Genomic DNA, 20001 nt, shown 5'->3' with positions numbered 1-20001 from the left:
GTCTCCCTAAAATGTATAAAACCAAACTGTGCTCTGACCACCCTGGACACCTGTCATCAGGACCTCCTCAGGCTATGTCATGGGAGGTCAAGGCTGCATGTCCTCAACCTTGATGAAATAAACTTTCTAAATTAACTGAGAACCATCTCAGATATTCAGAATTCACACCTTCAACGTTTTTTCTAAAATTTATAGCTCCATGTAATCCAGAAATGTGAACACTTCTAGCCTATAGCAGAACTGGGCCGTATGAATTCAACCGTGGTAGATCTTCTGGTCCATTCCAGGCATTTCTTAACACCCCTGTGTCTCCTGCTCTCTTCTCTTACTCTCCTACTGCTATGAACTGAACTGCATCCCCTAAAATTCCTATGTTGAATCGAACCCACAATGTGGCAGCATATAGAGGTGATAGCTTTGAGAGACAGGTTTAGATGAGGTCATGAGGGTGGCGCCCTCATGACGAAATTAGTGCATTCATTTAAAAAAGCACCAGAGAACTTGTGCATTCTCTCATTCTCTATCATAAAGGGCACAGTAGAGGGCAGTTGTCAGTAAGCGAAGAAGAGCCCTTACCAGAAACTCTCCAACTTAGACTGTGAGAAAATAAGCCACCCAGTCTATGGTATTTTGTTACAGCAGCAGAAGCTAAAATGCCTACCTTCTTAACTATGGAACCCCTCCGCTGGCCTCAAAAGAAAAGATCCTACTCTTGAGTCCTGTGAATCTCATTGTTTAAAAAAAAAAAAAAAAAGGTTGGAAGAATTCAGAGAGGCTGAGTTTGGTGGTACTATGATTTGGAAAGAGAACTATTAATAGAGTGAGTTTAAAAATTAGATGATTAGAACCTAGAGAAATTGAGTCCCAGACTCATATACCCACTTATGAGTTGTAAGTGGTAGAGCGAGCATTCACATCAGTTTGGTCTGCCTTCAAAGCAGACTTTTCCATCAAGGTGGCCCTTTTTTTTTTTTTTTTTTTTTTTGAGACAGTTCTTGCTCTGTCGCCCAAGCTGGAGTATAGTGGCACAATCTTGGCTCACTGCAAACTCTGCCTCCCCAGGTTCAAGCAGCTCTCCTGCCTCAGCCTACCAACAAGCTGGGACTATAGGCACCTGCCGTCATGCCCAGCTAATTTTTGTATTTTTAGTAGAGACGGGGTTTCACCATATTAGCCAGGCTGGCAAGGCAACCTCTTTAACACTTATGTTTTCCAGGTAAGTCAAATGAACCCAGAGAGATAAAATAACATATAAGGTTACTTGATGGGTTATTAGCAGAGACATACACAAACCAGGTCCAGTGTCATTTACTCATTTGCAGTAAGATTTAATACATTTGAGTACATAAAATATATGGGTTGAAACATCTACATATGTCTTAATATTTAAAAATTGTTAATATTATATGAATTTACATCTATTTTGAGAAGACAAAAAAGGCCATGTTTTGACAATGTCTTATTATCTCATTAAAAACAGAAAATTAGAAGGTTTATCCACCAAAAATTATTTTTTAAATATTCAAAGAAGTTGCTTAAGGTTAGGAGGGGAACACTTTCCCCACCTTTGTGTGAGTTTGTGTAGACAATTTTATCTTAAACCCAGTATCATAATTTGACTTTTAAAAATCGTCCTACCTCCTACTTTATGAGGACAAAGAATGGAATTGCGTAAGATATAGAGAACCCAATAATCTGATGAGTCAATCATAGCTCAAAAATTTTAAGAGATACAAACTCTAGGCAGAAAGTACAGCTATCAATATCACAGAAAAGACAATGAGGAAGAAGAGTTCCTTTCAGTCATCTCACTTCTGATTATCTAGCCCCCATCTGGAAAGTGATTATCATCAATCCTACTTTTTTCTTGTTGTTGAGACTGAGTCTCACTCCATCATCTGGCTGGAGTGCAGCGGCATGATCTCAGTTCATTGCAACGTCAGCCTCCCGGGTTCAAACGATTCTCCTGTCTCAGCCTCCCAAGTAGCTGAGATTACAGATGCCTGCCATTACGCCCAGCTAATTTTTTGTATTTTTAGTAGAGAAAGGGTTTCACCAGCAGTTCTCAAACTGCTGACTTTGTGATTCACTCGCCCCAGCCTCCCAAAGGGCAGGGATTACAGGAGTGAGCTACCGTGCCTAGTCAAATCCTACCCAGAAAAAAAGCAGACAACACAATTTTCTGGCAAAAAGTACTCAGAAGAAATTAAGAAAAACCTATTTCTTCATTCTGATGTACAGGGAATCCAATCTTCCCATCTACCAATTATCATGCAAGATTACTTCCTGAAAAAACATGGACAGGAGTTGTATGACCCTTCAGTATGGATGAACTTCAGTCAGTCCATAAAATCTTTTTAACATTTTTTAAAATGGTCCACACTTCCTAGGATCACTGATATTGACTATCTGATGTTGCCAGAAAAAATAATTTTTTTCACTAGCGCCTTGGCTCTACTGTGCAAGTTCTTTGACCACACACCACAGTTTAACTTCTTTCAGGCGCTGAGCCAGAATAATGTGCACAACCGCACATGCGTCACCTGCAAAGTTTCTTCTCCTACCGGACATCTTAGCAATGTTACACTCTTATGTTCAATTACACTAAAAACAATTACATTTTTAAGATACAATGTTGAAAAGCACTATAGATTTATGAGACTCTAGGAAAGAAAGGCACTGCATGACCCCAGATTTTACAAGGGGTATGGAGAGAAAGCGGGAGCAAGTATGGAAGGAGGAAAATGAACAAAAGAGTAAGAGTGGTGGCTGAGACTCTCTAATCAAAAAGTTCCTGTTTTGAACCAAAGAGGCATCTAAAAAGAGGATAAAACTCTTAACAAATCCTTTTTGTTTGTTTTTAATTAACTACAAAATTCAAAAGCACCACTTTTTAAATTACACGATCAGGCCAGCATAGTAATCCAGCAGGTACATTAAACTGTATTATTTTCATTCTACTTTATGTCTAAGAAATATGTGCTGAGTTCCTGCTTTGCATCAGACCAGTGTCTAGGCCCTCAGGACCTAGAAAGTTCTTGCAACAGTCTACTGGGCATTTACAATCTAACAGGGAAGTCAGACACGTACACAAATCATTACACTACATGTGATGAGGGCTATAAGAGGCTTTGTGCCTACAAGAAGGGCACAAAGGAAGTGGTCAGCTCCTTTGGGCAGTCAAGGAAAGCCTTATAAAGCTTACAAACATAGGTTCATTCTTCTCCCACACTTTGAATGAGCAGATGCTACCACTAGGTCATAAGGACACCCACCTTGCCTTAGGGATTGGATAAATACAAGAAAAGCACCAACCACAAAGCCCACTCCATACAAAGCAGAAACAACTATCTTGCTAGCAGCCGTATAATACAGTTGTAGCTCAGAGCTAAAAAGGATCTCATTGTTCAGGTACCTCTACCTCTTGCCTTTAATTAGATGGGGAATCTAAGGCTCAGAGTGAGGTTATTTATGCAGCAAATCAGCAGCAAGATCTCACCAGGCTAGATGTCAGATTCTTACTAATAATCCCAGTGCCTTTTCCTGTAGCAAACTGTCCAGCCTAGATGAGAAGGGGAGACACGCTTAAGGAGAGAAAAATGATTAGAGACCCTTCATTGTTGTCCAAGGGCCAGAAGAAACGAAACAGCCCTGAGACCAGGAATACAAGAGACCTACAATGCTCCCCAGCTCTGCTCCAACTTCTGTATCCAAGAAAAATGCTATCACCTCCCTCCTCCCCCAAAATTGTAAGTCTCCAACAACAAAAGGGCAATTCCCAAGAAATTATCTATTCTTCTTAACCTCAAAGAACATCAAACACACTCAAACAGCTTAGATATATTCCCATGTTGCCAGTTAGCTACGTGTATAAAATAAAAGTAGCAGCTGCTAACCTACCTATACAATGGGATTGTTGTAAGGATCAAAAAAGAACCATAATAGCTACTGGCAAAGTGCAAAATGCTAAATGAATGCAATTTACTGTTAAACACGGAATTTCCATGGTCAAACACAGAATTTCCATGGTCAAAAGGTTCATCGAAGTCTTTTCCCCTAAAAGTGGTAGAAGGTATCATTATGGTTTAACTTTATTTTTAAAAAGGAAACATCAATGTATAATAATTTCCTACCAATTCAGTTTATCTTTTTCTTTCTCAATTTGTAGAGGGAAAATTATACCTCCACCCCCTATAATTTCTCCTTTTCTCTCCTTTACTTTAAGACACCCACCACCATTTATATGGTTTATAGAACCATATAAACATCAAACATGTAAACGCAAAGCTTTTATCAAAAAACCTGTATAAAGTTGAATGCTGCTTCTACCAGAGCAAGCTGGGGAAATGTGAAGGTGTATATAATAAGCAATGCACAGCTACAAATCCAGAGTGCTGTGGGGAGGTACAGCCCCACCTACCGCCCTCTCCTCACTTCACCTGTCTCACTGTCTTCCTACTTTCTGCCTGATACATGCAATCTGCAATGGTTAGGGTACTTGTTGAGAACCCAACGTACTTCCAATCCTTCACAACTTTCTTAGCGCTCCATAATTTGAGACTACAGCTCTGCCCACTTCTTCCTGTAGCTTCACTTTCAAAACTTAACTCTCCAAACTTGAATAGAAAATCCTAACCACAAGTGCCAAGATGTTCTCAATCCACAAGCACACCTACTCAAAACAATTTTAAAAAATACATCCAACATCAATCAAGCCATTACACTCACCATTACCTCTGCTCATGAAATCTTGATTTTAATACTGTACTTTGGGTTTTTGCAAAGATCCATTCATTCCATGAGAAGTTGCTTTGTGCTTGTTGATAGCTGCTGAGGATACAGACCTGGGTAAAATGTGGCTTCAGCAATGTGAGAGCAGGGCATTTAAATAGCTAAATACAAAGCGATTAAGAGCTATCAAGGAAGCATAAACAATTTAACAGTTAACACAGGCCAAGAAGGAAGAATACTTCCCGAGGTGACATTTGACCTGACCTTGAAAGATAAGAAGGCGCTTACTGGGCCTATTATAAGTGGGTAGAAGCACACTCCTCACCGTGGGAACAGTAAGTGAAGGGCATAGAACCATGAAAGATAAATCTGTTGTAGAGAACAGTGAGAACCTCAAGTGCCTGGAACACAAGATGAAAGTGGAGGAGACAGGACAAGGAAAGCAACACCCAAAGCTCAAATGCTTTCACTTTATCCTGTAGGCAATTTAAAAACGCTTTTAACTTTTGACAGCCGTAAGAGACCGACAGACACAATGAAAGGAAACTGATTGGCCAGGCGTGATGGCTCATGCTTGCAACGCCAGCACTTCCAGAGGCTGTGGCAGGTGGACCACTTGAGGTCAGAAGTTTGAGACCAGCCTGGCCAACGAAACCCCATCTCGCCTAACAATATAAAAATCAGCCAGACATGGTGGCACGTGACTGTAATCCCAGCTACTCGGGAGGCTGAGACATGAGAATTGCTTGAACCCAGGAGGCTGAGGGTGCAGTGAGCCAAGATCGTGCCACTGTACTCCAGCCGGTGACGGAGCAAGATTCTGTCAAAAAAAAAAAAAAAAAGAAAAGAAAGAAAGAAAGAAAAGAAACTAGTTAAGATGATGCTCTAGGGATCCAAGAGACTAAGACAAAAGCAACAAGACTGTAATGAACAGACAGCGTCAATAAATTTTTGATGGGTAAAAAGAATGGGACTTGATAATTAATTGGATTGTGAGAGTAACGAAGAATAAAGTTCCCAGGTTCCTGAGAGTCAAAGGTTAGACAGCAGTACCATGAAGTTAATAGAGGGACTTCCAAACAAAGTAGGAAATAGGAAGGAAGCAAAAGCTTCCACTTTGAATAATCTGGACTGAAGAGTCTGTCTGACAATCAGGTGGAAATCCAAAGATGGTTGAAGGTCTGTGTCTGAATAAGAGAGCCTGGGTTTCCAGACTGAGATGTGGAATTGCTCAGCCAATCAGTGTTATCAGAGGTAGACGAAACTGCAGAGAAAACGAGCAGTAGGATAAATTCTCATCAAAAATCCCCAGGCAGAGAGGTCTATCAAGGAGGCTGAGAAGGATCAGCATTAAGAGAAAGAAAAGCAAGAAAATACTGACAAGAAAGAAGAGTCAAACCGGGAGGCATGACGTGGGCAGATTGCTTCAGGGAACAATAAAGGTTAAAAGGTGTCATAAGATTGCTGCTAACCTCAAAGAGCAAGTTCCTGGCTAGAAGAAAAAGCTAATGGCTACAGATTCAAATATCAGAAGAGGGGAGGGAAAGAGATAAGTGTAACTTAATCTCTGAAGTTTAGCAATGAAGAAAGGGCAAGTAATAACTACAAAAAGTCTAGTGTTGAGGGGAGATATATGTTTAGGCTGTTTTGTTTGGTACAGTCTTTCAGTGCAAGAGACAGAGAGGAGACGTTCAAGACACAAAGGAGAAAGAAAGGAAAATGAATGGCATGTAGTTTTTTAAAAATGGAGGAAAAGGATCAAAACCAGAGAGAAGAATTTAACCGTCAACTACCAGAGGGACATCCCGACCCCAGAGGCCAAAGAGAACAGTAATGGGAACTAGACATGAGCTGGGAGAGAAAGGGGTTTACGGAAGCTAGAAAGATAGGGAGGGGAATCTAACACCTTTAGAGCATTTTGTTAAATAAAATTTATAGGGGGCCATTATTTTGGACTAGCCTCCCGCACTAGGCTCCAGCAGACCATACGACATCAGAATGGAGCCAGGCGATCAAACTAAACTCTGAAACGGGGCATTTTTTTTAAAAAGGAAAAAAGAAATTCACAGTGACCAATCCAAAGGGGCAGCATGATAAGGAAGTCCCCTCTGTTTTAACACTACAAGAAAAGTCACTTTGAAATAACCAACCTGCTTTTGTTCTATTTCTGCTCTCCTCAGCTCTTTTCTGTCTATAAAAGTAACTTCCTCTGTTCAGCTTATCGGACATCTGTTCTATTTTATAGAATGAGGTGTTGTTGGAGTCTTGAATGGCAAATAAAAACCAGTTAAGATCTTTAAAATAAATTTGTGGTGATTTTAACAATGTAAAGGAAAAACAACTAAGGAGAAAGAGAGAGAAATTTTGGAAAATATGGTCAACCACCCAGAATATATTCGATGATAATTCTCCTAGCATTTATACAAACATATGGCTTAAAACAGGCTGAACAATTTTTAATACGAGAAGTCATTGGTGTTTTAAACTCTTCAAATATATCAAATTCTTCTCATATACTAACTTGATTTGTAAATCAGTATCTATTAAATAAGTTACCCAGGAAAATAATCAAATGAATGCCAATCTCCTTATCAGTATAGAGGCAGAAAAGTTCTTAAAAATAATTCACTGAAATTGTAAAGTTTGGAGAGGGGCGTTTTGTTTTCATCATAGTGTGTGCCAAGGGCCTGACTAAATTTATTTTATTAGATACAATACCTGCAACTGTAGCTCCTATTCTTGAACTGTGAAGCCTGTGTCTCAATAAAATGCCAGTTTAAAAGACAAGATAATGAAGACCACCATCACCACCAGAACTCCTTAAGAATATGTGAAAGGTTATAAAACAAAACTCCTTTTATAGGGTTGAATCCTTTCCAGGGTGGGCCTTTAAGACATTCTGACAGTCCACACAAATACTATCTCTGGAACAAAACCAAAAAGGCACAGCTGCAAGACATCTTCCACTGAAGTTGTAACTGACTCAATAGCAGTTCTTCCTTTGAGCAAGGGAGTCTATAAAAGCCAGAAGCAGCGCTGTTTTCCCCTACAAACTGTTTAGTGGAACAGCCTTCAACTAACCCAAATTGTAGCTTTATTAAAAAGCTAAAATAGACAGCATGTCTATTTAAGTTTGTAAAAGAAAATATAATGTGGGGGGAAAAAGTATATGTGGTTTTCATTAAGCAAAGTCCCCAACTGAACCAAAATTATGCTGAAATATGTAAGATACACATTTTTTAAATTACAATTTATCACCATCACCAGCAGGAAATTTAAATTTATTATAACAGAATTATTTTCTCAAACTACCATGGCATAATAGTGATTTCAAAGGTGTAGATGATTAGCATTCACATTCAGAACAGTGATTTATTTTGAATTTTATTTCATTTAAATTTATATCTGCATACTTACAATAGCTAAGAATAAAAAAAAATCAAAGGCATTTTTAAGTAAATTAGGAATAACACCAACACAAGAAAAACAATTTAGGTAACCATATCAATGCATTATTTTGTAATGCTTTCAATACTGTAGTTTTGACTATGTTTCTATAGCAATGCCAACAAATACTTCTTATATAGCCAAGATGAAAACTAATAACCACTTCTCTAGTTTATTTCTATTATGGCTTCCAGCAACAACGACAAAAAGAAGCCTTTCTAAAATTCATTCCACAAACTTCAAAACCTCTATTATGGCTTCCAGCAACAACAACAAAAAGAAGCCTTTCTAAAATTCATTCCACAAACTTCAAAACCTAAGGCTTAAATATACAATAGCTATGGCCAGGCATGGTGGCTCACACCTGTAATCCCAACACTTTGGGATGCCAAGGTGAGCAGAGTACCTGAAGTCACAAGTTCAAGACCAGCCCGACCAACATGGAGAAGAAATCCATCTCACTAAAAATACAAAATTAGCTGGGCGTGTTAGCTCAGTTACCCAGGAAGCTGAGGCAGGAGAATTACTTGAACCCAGCAGGCAAAGGTTGCGGTAAGCTGAGATGGCACCATTGTACTTCAGCCTGGTCAACAAGAGTGAAACTCCATCTCAAAAAATATATATAGATAAATAGATTATATAGATATATAATATAGATATTATATAATAGAGATGATATGTATATTATCTATATTATATATCTATATAAGAGTTGCAGTTAACCACAAGTGTCAGATATTCTCAAATTCTTTAGAAGGGAAGTTAATGACAGAAAGGGTATAACCGTATTACCATTTTGACAACAATTCATTCAGAATAACAAACAAAAAACAATAGAGGGAAATAATGACTAACAAATGACTTACTTGGAATATTATCTACATTCTAGAGAAACGAACACTGAAAACTTTGTGTCAAAACGTAAAGAACTCAATATTCCAAGAAATACACAAATTCTGCAAAGTTCTCTGCAGAAGTTTCAGATTGCTTTCAAAAACCGTTTTCTGTTGGAGCCATCGTTTTGAAGAAAATATTTTACTAATAATAAAAGACGTACCTACCTGGTAAGAAAGCTTTCCACTAACATATTTATGCTTCAGAACATCTCTGTAAGGCACATATTATCAAGTTCATTTTGTAGTCAAATAAAATGAGGCTCAGAGAAATTAAATAACTTCCCTTAATAAGCATAAAATACAAAAATCATATAGTGGTTATTTTGGCTCAACCCCCTAATAATCATGTATAAATCCAGTTCTATTTTATGTGAGATACACATTCCTGACATTACACCATGATGCTTATATAACCTGAACTACAAAAAGCAGCCATTAGGTAAACAGCCTCAGCTTCTGATGTCTCCCATTTGCCCACGGACTTTACTATAATCATTACAACTTTATACAACTGTTTTCACTGTAGTACCATAAATGTCCTCAAAAAGATTTTGTAAGAGAAATCGGGAAACACAAATAAAAACTGCAGATGTTTTGATTTTCCAAACACATACACACATATCAACAGATGCTTGCCTGGCATTTAATGTTACTTGCTAGATATATCAGTATATGCCTTTCTTCAGAACACTGAGAACTACAGTCATGTGTCAAAGAGGATCATATTTTTGAGAAATGTATCCTTAAGGTAATTGGTGATTTCATCCTTGTGTGAGCACCACAGAGCATACTTACAATGTAGATGGTACAGCCTACTACACATCTAAGCTAGATGGCATAGCCTATTACTTCTAGGCTACGAACTTGTGCAGCATGTTACTATACACTTGTACACTACTATAGACTTTTTTTCTTTAAGACAGGGTCTTAAATTCACCTGAAAGTTCATCCAGGCTGCAGTGCAGTGGTGTAATCATGGCTCACTGCAGCCTGAAACTCCTGGGCTCCAGTGATCCTCCCACCTCAGCCTCCCAATTAGCTCAGACTTCAGGCACGCATCACCTGCCCTGGGATTTTTTTTTTTTTTTCCCCCAAGATGGGATCTCACCATGTTGTGCAGGCTGGTTTCAAGCTCCTGGTCTCATACAATCCTCCTGCCTAGGCCTCCCAAAAGTTCTGGGATCACAGCCATGAGATACCATGCCCACCCCAACTATAGACTTTATAAACACTTTACTCTTAGGCCATATTAAATTTTTTTTAATATTTTTAATCAATGAATTAACCTTAGCTTACTATCTTTCTACTTTATAAACTTGCATTTTTTAAAGCTTTTCACTCTTGTAACACTTAGCTTAAAAGGCAAACATACTGTATAGCTGCATAAAAATATTCTTTCTTTATATCCCTATTCTACAAGCTTTTCTCTATTTTTAAACTTTTTGTTAAAAACTAAGATGAAAACACACATACTAGCATAGGCCCATACAGAGTCAGAATCATCAATATCACTGTCTTCCACCTCCATATCTCATGCTATTAGAAGGTCCTCAGGGGCAATAACATGGAGCTATCATTTCCCATGATAATGATGCCTTCTCAAATACCTCCTGAAGGACACGCCTGAGGCTGTTTCACAGTTAAAGTTTGTTTTTTGTACTCTAAAATAATGATAGTAGAGTATAGCAAATACATAAACCAGTAACATAATCTCTATCATTATCAAGTATTACACACTGTACATAGTTGTATACACTAGATTTTTACATGACTGGCTGCACAGTAGGTTTGTTCACACCAGCATCACCATGAACATGTAAGTAATGCATTGTGCTATGACATTACCATGACTACAATATCACTAGCTAACAGGAATTTTCACCTCCACTATAATTTTATGGGACCACCATCCTGTATGTGGTCTACTGTTGGCCAAAATATTGTTATGTACCACATTACTATATTTGGGGAAACTGGAGAAGTTCAAATGAAAAGTTATCCCTATAAACTTGAGGTAACTATAAGGCATTTTTTAAACGATGCCTATAAGCACTACCAACACATATACCAGGATGTCCCACAACAGTTCTGGTTTCTAATATTCTGTTCCACTGTCTCTTAAGAAAACACATACATTCTAGACCACATTTATCCTTTCTATTGTTTAACTGAAACAACATAATCATCAGATTCATGGGCTCAGGACCAAGAGATTTCTGTAGGCTAGGATGGTGAATGGAAGACTTGAATAAAACTCTGAAAGGGAGAATGAATTGCCATTGGTAGGGAAAAGGAAAAGAAACATTCAAGAGAGATGGGAACAGTTCTGAGGCAGGGTGAAGAAGGAGACTGGACAACATGCTCTTGAAGATGGTGACAGTAACAGGAGGTAGCCAAATGTCTAGGCATACAGGGGCAGGTCCCTGATGAACCCCCACCTTCAAGCCAAAATACCTAGCTTAAAGGCTGAAAGACCAGGACTGCTGATTCTGAATGAAATGTGCAACCCAGAGTGAGATCTTCTGTTCCTGTTTACCCACCCCTTCCCAATTGTTTCTTTTCGAACAACGGTTTTTAACCAATTCAATGTTATCTTTTCCAGTACAACCCATAACCTACCCCTCCCTGACTCTGAGCCCATAAAAGCCCCAGACTCAGCCACATTTGGGGCAATTTTCCCACCTTCTAGTAGTAGGACCACCCCTGCATCTCCTCTCTGCTGAAAGCTGTTTTCCTCACTCAGTAAAACTCCCTGCCTTGCTCATTCTTTGACTGTCAGTGTATTTTCATTCTTCTTGGGTGCAGAACAAGAACTCAGGAACCAGTGTGCAGGACAAGAACTTGGGAACCAGTGCACAAGTCAGCATAGGCCTGGGAGGGCCAAGTGGACAGGCCATCTGCTGCAGCAGGTGGCATGGCCAAGCAAGGTCCAGATGGGATGTCGCCAGCTGGAGGGCACTGGCTTGCAAAGTGTCCAAGAAAAGAATCCTGTGTCATTGCGGTGTAGGAGTTGGTGAGCTGGGCAGTGAAATGACCACTGTCGCTGGATCAGAATTACATACAAAGATAAATCAGAGGTAATGCTGAAATATGATAGCTGGAAAGGCTGTTGGGGGCTTTGGAGAACAGAAGAACTTTGGGCTAAAGAATGTAGGTGAGAAGCTCCCTGAAGATATTTTTGTTTTGTTTTACTCTTTTGATAGCAGCCTGGAGTACACAAGTCACCGTGTACAATTAAATGGTTTTGAGTATAGTCACAGAGTTGCACAATCAGCACCACAAACAATTTTAGACCATAGTTATCATCCCCAAAAGGAATCTTCCTAATTCATTCTATGGGGCCTAATACAAAAGCCAAACAAAACCACCACAAGAAAAGTAAACTACAGACCAACATCCCTATAAACATACAGGCAAAAAAAAATCTTTGCGAAAATACTGGCAAACCAAATCCAGCAGGATATTAAAAGGATCTTATATCGTGGCCAGCTAGGATTTACTCCAGAACTACAGAGTAGTTCAACAAAAGAAAATTAACCAATAAACAATATTAATAGAAATGAAGCAGGGAACCCACATGATCACCTCAACAGACACAGAAAAAGCATTGAAAAAAACCAACATCCTTTTCACAATAAAAATACTCAATAAACTAGAAATAACATTTCTCCCAGGAAGATATACAAGTGGCCAATCATAACATGAAAAGTTATTAAACATCATTAGTTACTAGAGAACGGAAATCCAAATCACATTCACATACTGCTTCAAACCCACTACGATAGCAATGTTTAAAAAATGAAAAAGAAAAAAAATAAGTGTTGGCAAGGATTTGGAGAATTAGAATCCTTATCCACTGCTGGAAGGAATGTAAAATGATGTAGCAGACTCAGAAGGTTCTAGAGAAAGTGAGGAATGGAAAGTGACTACTTAAGAGGTACAGGATTTATCCAGGAGAAGATAAAAATGTTCTGAGATGGTAGTAATGGTTGAACATTTCAAATGTAATAAAAAGCACTACTGTATATTTTTAAATGGGTAAAATGATAAATTTTATGTTATATGACTTTGGTCTCATTAAAGAAAAAGGAGGTCTCATACTCTAGCTGTCACACCACATTACCCCCAGCAATCGCTAATCCACTTCCTGTTTCTATAGATTTCCCTTTCCTGGACATTTTACATAAACGGATTCTTATATGTAGCCTTTTGTGTCTGGCTTCTTTCACTTACACTTTCAAGGTTCATACATGTTGCAACATATCAGTACTTCCTTCATTTGTATGCCCCAATAATATTAAATTCTACGACTATAGCACATTGTGTTTATGCATTCATCAATTGATGGATATTTGTGTTGTATCTGCTTTTTGGCTAGCATGAATAGCTGCTATGAACATTCATGTATAATTTATTGTGTGGTCATATGTTTTCATTTCTGTTGGGTATATACTTAATGAGCAGAACTGCTGGATCAAATTACTACTCTGTGTTTAGTTTTTAAGGAAACGCCAGACGACTTTACATTGTGACTGCTCTATTTTACAGTCCCACCAGCAGTATATATGGGTTCCAATCTCCTGAGCCTACTGCAGCCAAGCAGGATGAACACTAAATATTGTTCTGAGGGCTAGGCATGGTGGCTCATGCCTGTAATCCCAGCACTTTGGGAGGTCAAGGTGGGCAGATCACTTGAGGTCAGGAGTTCAAGACCAGCATGGCCAACATGGTGAAACCCCATCTCTACTAAAAACACAAAAATTAGGCAGGTATGGTGGCAGGCACCTGTAATCACAGCTACTCAGGAGGCTGAGGCAGGAGAATCTCTCGAACCCAGCAGGCAGCAGAGGTTGCAGTAAGCTGAGATCGCATGACTACACTCCAGTCTAGACAACGGAGCAAGACTCCGTCAAACAAACAAGCAAACAAACAAATAAATAAATGTTCTGAGAAGATACATTTGGGCACCTAGAATCAGGAAGGGTAGTCAGTAGATGCAGGGAAAAAGCAGACAGAAACATAAATAGGCTCAGGTGGGCTGCATGCAGTAGCTCACACCTGTAATCCCAGTATTTTGGGAGGCCTAGGCAAAAGGACTGCTTGAGCCCAGGGCTTGAAGACCAGCCTGGGCAATATGGTGAGATCCCTGTCTCTACAAAAAAAATTAAAAATCAGCTGAGTGTGGGTGGTGCATGTCTGCGGTCCCAGTTACTTGGGAGGCTGAGGTGGAAAAACTGCTTGCACCAGAGGTTGAAGCTGCAGTGAGCCCTGACTGGGCTACTGTACTCCAGCCCGAGTGACAGAGCAAGAACCTGTCTCAAAAATAAATAAATAAATAATAAATAAATAGGCTCAGGTGGAAGTAGCAGACATAAAATCAAAGAATAGGTATTAAACACATTTTAGAGAAAATAATCTATAGGAGTTGAAGTCTAATTAGCAGATAAAAAAGAATCCCTAAAAAATAATGTCAAGAATCAAGCCCAGAAGATGAGAAGACTGCAAGGCTCTAGACCTTTCAGGCATCCTGAGTTTGAAGTGATGGAGCATCTCAGTTCCTAGAAAAGATTACAGAAATCAAGAGTAAAGATGGTAATTTAGGAGTCACCCCAGAGGTATTAGAGAATAACCCGATCCTATCAACTGTTACTAGTATTAATCTTAAAACTTTTTTCCAAACAAGTGACTATTTCCGAAAAGTTTTAGTCATACAAAAATAGAGAAAAAGCACCTTAAAGCCAGGCTTTCCTGAGTGTGGCAGGGAAGACTACTGCAGGGCATCCAAAGGGACTAGAAATACGTAAGAGTCTGCAAACAAGAATTGCACCAAGGCACTCTACGAACTAAATGTGGTGGACCAAGTCTACCTCCTTAAGAAGGTACAGTCACCTACATGTGTCTAAATATTTGAAGGAAAATCTCAGCGGCAAACTAACCTACCCACTACAACACTAGCTACAAACCAGCTCAACAAGCAAGTTATGTGCTAAGAATAAAGGACAGGAGACTGGGCGCGGTGACTCATGCCTGTAATGCTAGTACTTTGGGAGGCCAAGGCAGGCGGATCACCTGAGGTAAGGAGTTTGAGACCAGCCTGACCAACATGGTGACACCCCATCTTACTAAACATACAAAAACTAGCTGGGCATGGTGGCACATGCCTGTAGTCCCAGCTACTCAGGAGGCTGTGGTGGGAGAATTGCTTCAACGCGGGAGGCAGAGGTTGCAGTGAGCCAAGATCACGCCACCGCAGTCTAGCCTGGGAGACAGAATGAGACTCTGTCTCAAAAACCAAAAAAAAAGAATGAAGGACAGAAAGTCCAGTATCAGATCATTCATTGACCATTCACTCATTCAGCAAATAACTACTGGTAGCCCATTAAAGGCCAGATAATTATAGATACAGATGTGATAACTACCTTAGGTACACATATCTAAATACAGACTCTTCTGAACCCCAATTGACTCTCATTTGCCTTTCTCTCCTTTCCTGTTGTAAGCTCCACAAGGCTATATAATGTTTAAAATAAAATATAAGGTTGACAAATAGGTAGTCATAGCCTATGCTCTCTCTCCCCCAAAGAGAAGTATGCCTTTATAATTTCAATTTTGAACACAGATTGACTGATTTATTATGGAATGGACTAAAGAGAAAAAAAAAAAAAAAAGAAGAGCCAGGCACAGTGGCTCATGCCTATAATCCCAGCACTTTGGGAGGCCAAGGTAGGTGGATCACCTGAGGTTAGCAGTTCGAGATCAGCCTGGCCAACATGGTGAAACCCCATCTCTATTAAAAGTACAAAAATTAGGCAGATATGGTGGGAGGAGCATGTAATCCCAGCTACTCAGGAGGCTGAAGCAGGAGAATCACTTGAACCCAGGAGGCAGATGTTCCAGTGAGTCAAGATCTGCCACTGCACTCCAGCTGGGCGACAAGAATGAAACTCCATCTCAAAAAAAAAGAAAAAGAAAAAAGAATAGCTGCTAAAAGAACTGCAAGAGAGTTGATATTCAGTGGGAGAGGAACTGGTTTAGGGGAGAGAGTTTGAGGTCTGCTCTACACTGTGATGAAGAATGAAAAAAGGTAAGTTGATGAAGATAATTTTTTTTAAGTTTGGCTGTTTTAGAGACCAGAGTAAAAACTTAAATGGCTTTTCAATTCTTTGTCAATGTTGGATCTGTATTTCTTTGGTTACCAAAATTAAATTAGGCCCTAAATGAGCTCATCTTTGTCCAAGTTACAGTATCTGAATAGGGAAAGTTTCCATGGAATAAAGTGGATAAATTCAAGAAATATTCAATTAGTAGAATAGTAAGAAGGCACATGGCCAAAGACACTTGGGAATAAAAGAGAGAGAGGGAAAGCTAAAGAAATAACAATTAGAAATGGGACGGCAAACCCATTCGCTGAAATAGTTAACAAGGAAGGAGTAGTTGCTTTTGGAGGCAAGTTAATGAGTTCAATTTAGACTGGGCAACAACAACATAAAGACATATAACTAATAAATACCAGTAGTGAATTGGCCACGCGCAGTGGCTCACACCTGTAATCCCTGCATTTTGGAAAACCAAGGCAGGCAGATCACCTGAAGTCAGGAGTTTGAGACCAGCCTGGCTAAAATGCCGAAGCCCTGACTTTACTGAAAATACAAAAATTAGCTGAGTGTGGTGGTGAGGGCTTGCAAGTCCAGCTACTTAGGAGGCTGAGGCATGAGAATTTCTGGAACTGGGGAGGCAGAGGTTGCAGTGAACCAAGGTTGCACTGTTGCACTCAGGACTGGGCAACAAAGCAAAACTTTGTCTCAAAAAAATGAAAATAAAATAAAAAGCCAATAGTGGAGACAAAATAAAGTCAGAGAAAAATATATCTAGAGGAAGACTCTAAAAGAGAAAAAGACTAGATGAGAGAAACATATAAACATGTAGCAAGTACCCAAATATATCAATAATTAAATGTAAATGGTCTCAAGAAATGAATTAAAAGGCAGAGACTGTCAGATTGATTTAAAAAGCAAGAATCAATTCTAGTCTATGTACAAGAAACCTCCTTTAAAGATAAAAATAGAGAAATAGAGAGATAGTATGAAGAAGTAAATTGTGATATACAGAATTAACTTGAATGAAAATAAAGAGCCCTAAACAGCAAAAATAAAGTGCTTTGCTTAGTGCAAAAGTGAAGGAAAAGTCTGTAAAGTCTAGACAAAGATCTCATAATAATACAAATGAGTGTGGTTGGTATACTATGCTGGGAGCATATAATTAAATGTTCTAAAGGTGCTTATAACTTTATTAATTATACAGGTAAATTTTTGTTACCAAACAGTACGATCTTGATTCAACTCCATGACTTGGAAGCACCAGCAGCTCTGAACCTAAAATACATCAATTTTGGGCTGTCGTACTCTTTTTCTACCCTGATTTCCACTTTCCCCATCTACCAGGTTAGTAATGTGTATCCTCACAGCTGTGTCCTCTTCCACGCACAGAAAACACAACTGTAGTCATATGAGGGGCAAGTAGCTTAAGAAACCAGTGGGGTATTTACAGGGGCTTTACAGTTTATAGAGCCTTTACCCTTTCCCAATCATATTCTTATTTAATAAATTTAACTTAAGAGTCTTTCAACATGTCTAATTCATGTTTGATACAATAGAAAGCTCTTACTATTAGGCATCCATATTTTACTTGGAGTACCCTCATAAATCTAATCCTTTAGTATTTTTGTTACTTGACGCTCAAAATACATTCGTTAAATCAGCAATGCCCAATATTATTTGAACTCCATCACGTATCTACTTCTTTATTTTTTTACCTTTAAGCTCTGTTGGACTTGATATAGCTACATCTTTATACTGATTTTTAAAGTTTAAAACCATAGCCAAAAATGCTCAATAAACATTTGGAGGTGTTCTGCTAATTATTAGGAAAGGTGTCCACAACATGAAGATACATATATGCTTAACATGTTGTCTTCGCCTCTTCAGAAAGAGATTTGGTCAATGTAGAAAAAAAGCATAAAAAATATTTTTTCAAGCTTTTATTTTGAGAAGACTGTGAAAAGTTCACATCCATGATTATAATTTGTTTCTCTTGGATCTAAACATACACCCACCCGTTGGCTTCAGAAAAGTACTTGGACAGAAATCCTAGGAGAGTGATACTTCCTGGAAGTTTCAACTGGGGGAGAAAAATAAATGAAAGAAAGAAAGAAAATCTTTCTATGGAGGGACTGCCAGTAGCGAATAATACAATGTTGAGTTAATACCAATTTGTAAAAATCTATTCTTACACAAAAGATACATTCAATGACTCAACACATTTCTTGATTAACTATAAGAGGGTGATTTGCAAAAGGATTCTCACTCTCACATTTGATACATGGTAAGATTCCATTAAATATTAAGCAAAACGGTTCGGTATGAAAAGTTTATGTATCCACAGTTTTGCTGGGCAAATTCCTATCACCTGCATCCTTCTCTTTACCACTAAATTGCTGCTGACTGGCTGTCACTCAAGCAATCGGATTCCTAGGGGAAAGCCAGCAATCTTACCTCCATACCCACCTCAGCCTAACACAGTAGGCTTGTAGTAAGTAGTCAGTGCAACGTTTTATGATTTAATCAATAACTGCATCTAATTCACTAAGTGATGAATAGCTACAAACCAAACCCCAGTAAAACAAACAAAAAATGAACTCAGTACAGCCATCATTCCTCATCCTTTCGTCTCTCTCCATGGGGACTCACCTTGTGTCCTTTCTCTGTTATGTATTTCTACTACTGAAATTACCAATTCGAATTTTTTTTTTTTTTTGAGACAGAGTTTCGCTCCCTCACCAGGCTGGAGTGCAGTAGTGCAATCTTAGCTCAATGCAACGTACACCTCCCAGGTTCAAGCAATTCTCCTGCCTCAGCCTCCCAAGTAGCTGGAACTACAGGCACATGCCAGCACACCCAGATAATTTTTGTATTTTTAGCAGAGACAGGGTTTTACCATGTTAGCCAAGATGATCTCGCTCTCTTGACCTCTATCTGCCTTCCTCGGCCTCCCAAAGTCTGGAATTACAGGCGTGTGCCACTGCATCTGGCCCCAATTTGAATTCTTAGTATCAGTCTGTCTTACTATAAACTTAGCAGTTCAGTCTTCTTACTCACCTTTGAATCCCTAGCTTGGCACACAGTAAGACAGGGCACAAATTTATTTCATAATAAGGAAAAACAAATACCAAAGATAGCTCCTTAAATCAGTATTCCCAATCTTTGTGTTATTTTACAGTGGTAAGCATAATGAACTTAATTGGTAACAATGAAATTCACTATCACAATTAAATATTTGATCTTAGTCACCTTTACAATAAATACCCCAAAAATGTATATATACCATCAGGTGTTACACAGAGAAAAATACAAGATCATTACAGGACCCGGAAATGACATCTAGCAGCTACAGATAAAAAAATATGTAATGAGGCTTCCTTGGCCCAGGGAAATTAAGTAATTCTCTAGGAAACCTAGCATATAGTATTTCTAAAACACAGACACTTAGAACTGTCTCTTCTTTGAAAACTAGTAATAATTTTAGAAAAGGTTTCTAGTGGATCCCAAAGGGCCTACAAGGTGAAGACCAGACTCTTCAGAATAACCTCCTGGGTTTGCACGGGCCGGCTGCAACTCAACTTTGCAGCCTGTCTTCTGCTTACACCCCTGAACTCCAGCCACACCACAGCCTCCTCAACATGAAATGAATCTTCATGCTTCCATGTCTTTGCTAATGCTGACTCTCATCTGTGCAGACTCTCTACTTCCCGTATCTACACTTGAAAAAGATTTTTAAAACACCAACTCAAGCTTCCCGATATAAGGTTAAAAATAGGCAGCATGTGACTGACCAAACCTAACAGTAGCTCTGTTACTGATTTTAAGTCACA

At 38.9% G+C, this 20001-nt stretch overlaps 1 protein-coding gene across 23 annotated transcripts in view; it reads right to left on the bottom strand.

Annotated features, from left to right (window-relative positions):
- The window catches only part of EPB41L2 (erythrocyte membrane protein band 4.1 like 2), a 228489-nt gene that overhangs the window by 137051 nt on the left and 71437 nt on the right, over window positions 1-20001 (bottom strand). The gene's annotated exons all lie outside the window — the stretch shown is intronic.

The sequence above is a fragment of the Saimiri boliviensis genome, chromosome 4, assembly GCF_048565385.1.
Source record: "Saimiri boliviensis isolate mSaiBol1 chromosome 4, mSaiBol1.pri, whole genome shotgun sequence".
Taxonomy (NCBI): domain Eukaryota; kingdom Metazoa; phylum Chordata; class Mammalia; order Primates; family Cebidae; genus Saimiri; species Saimiri boliviensis.
This window is presented reverse-complemented; position numbering and strand designations above follow the sequence as displayed.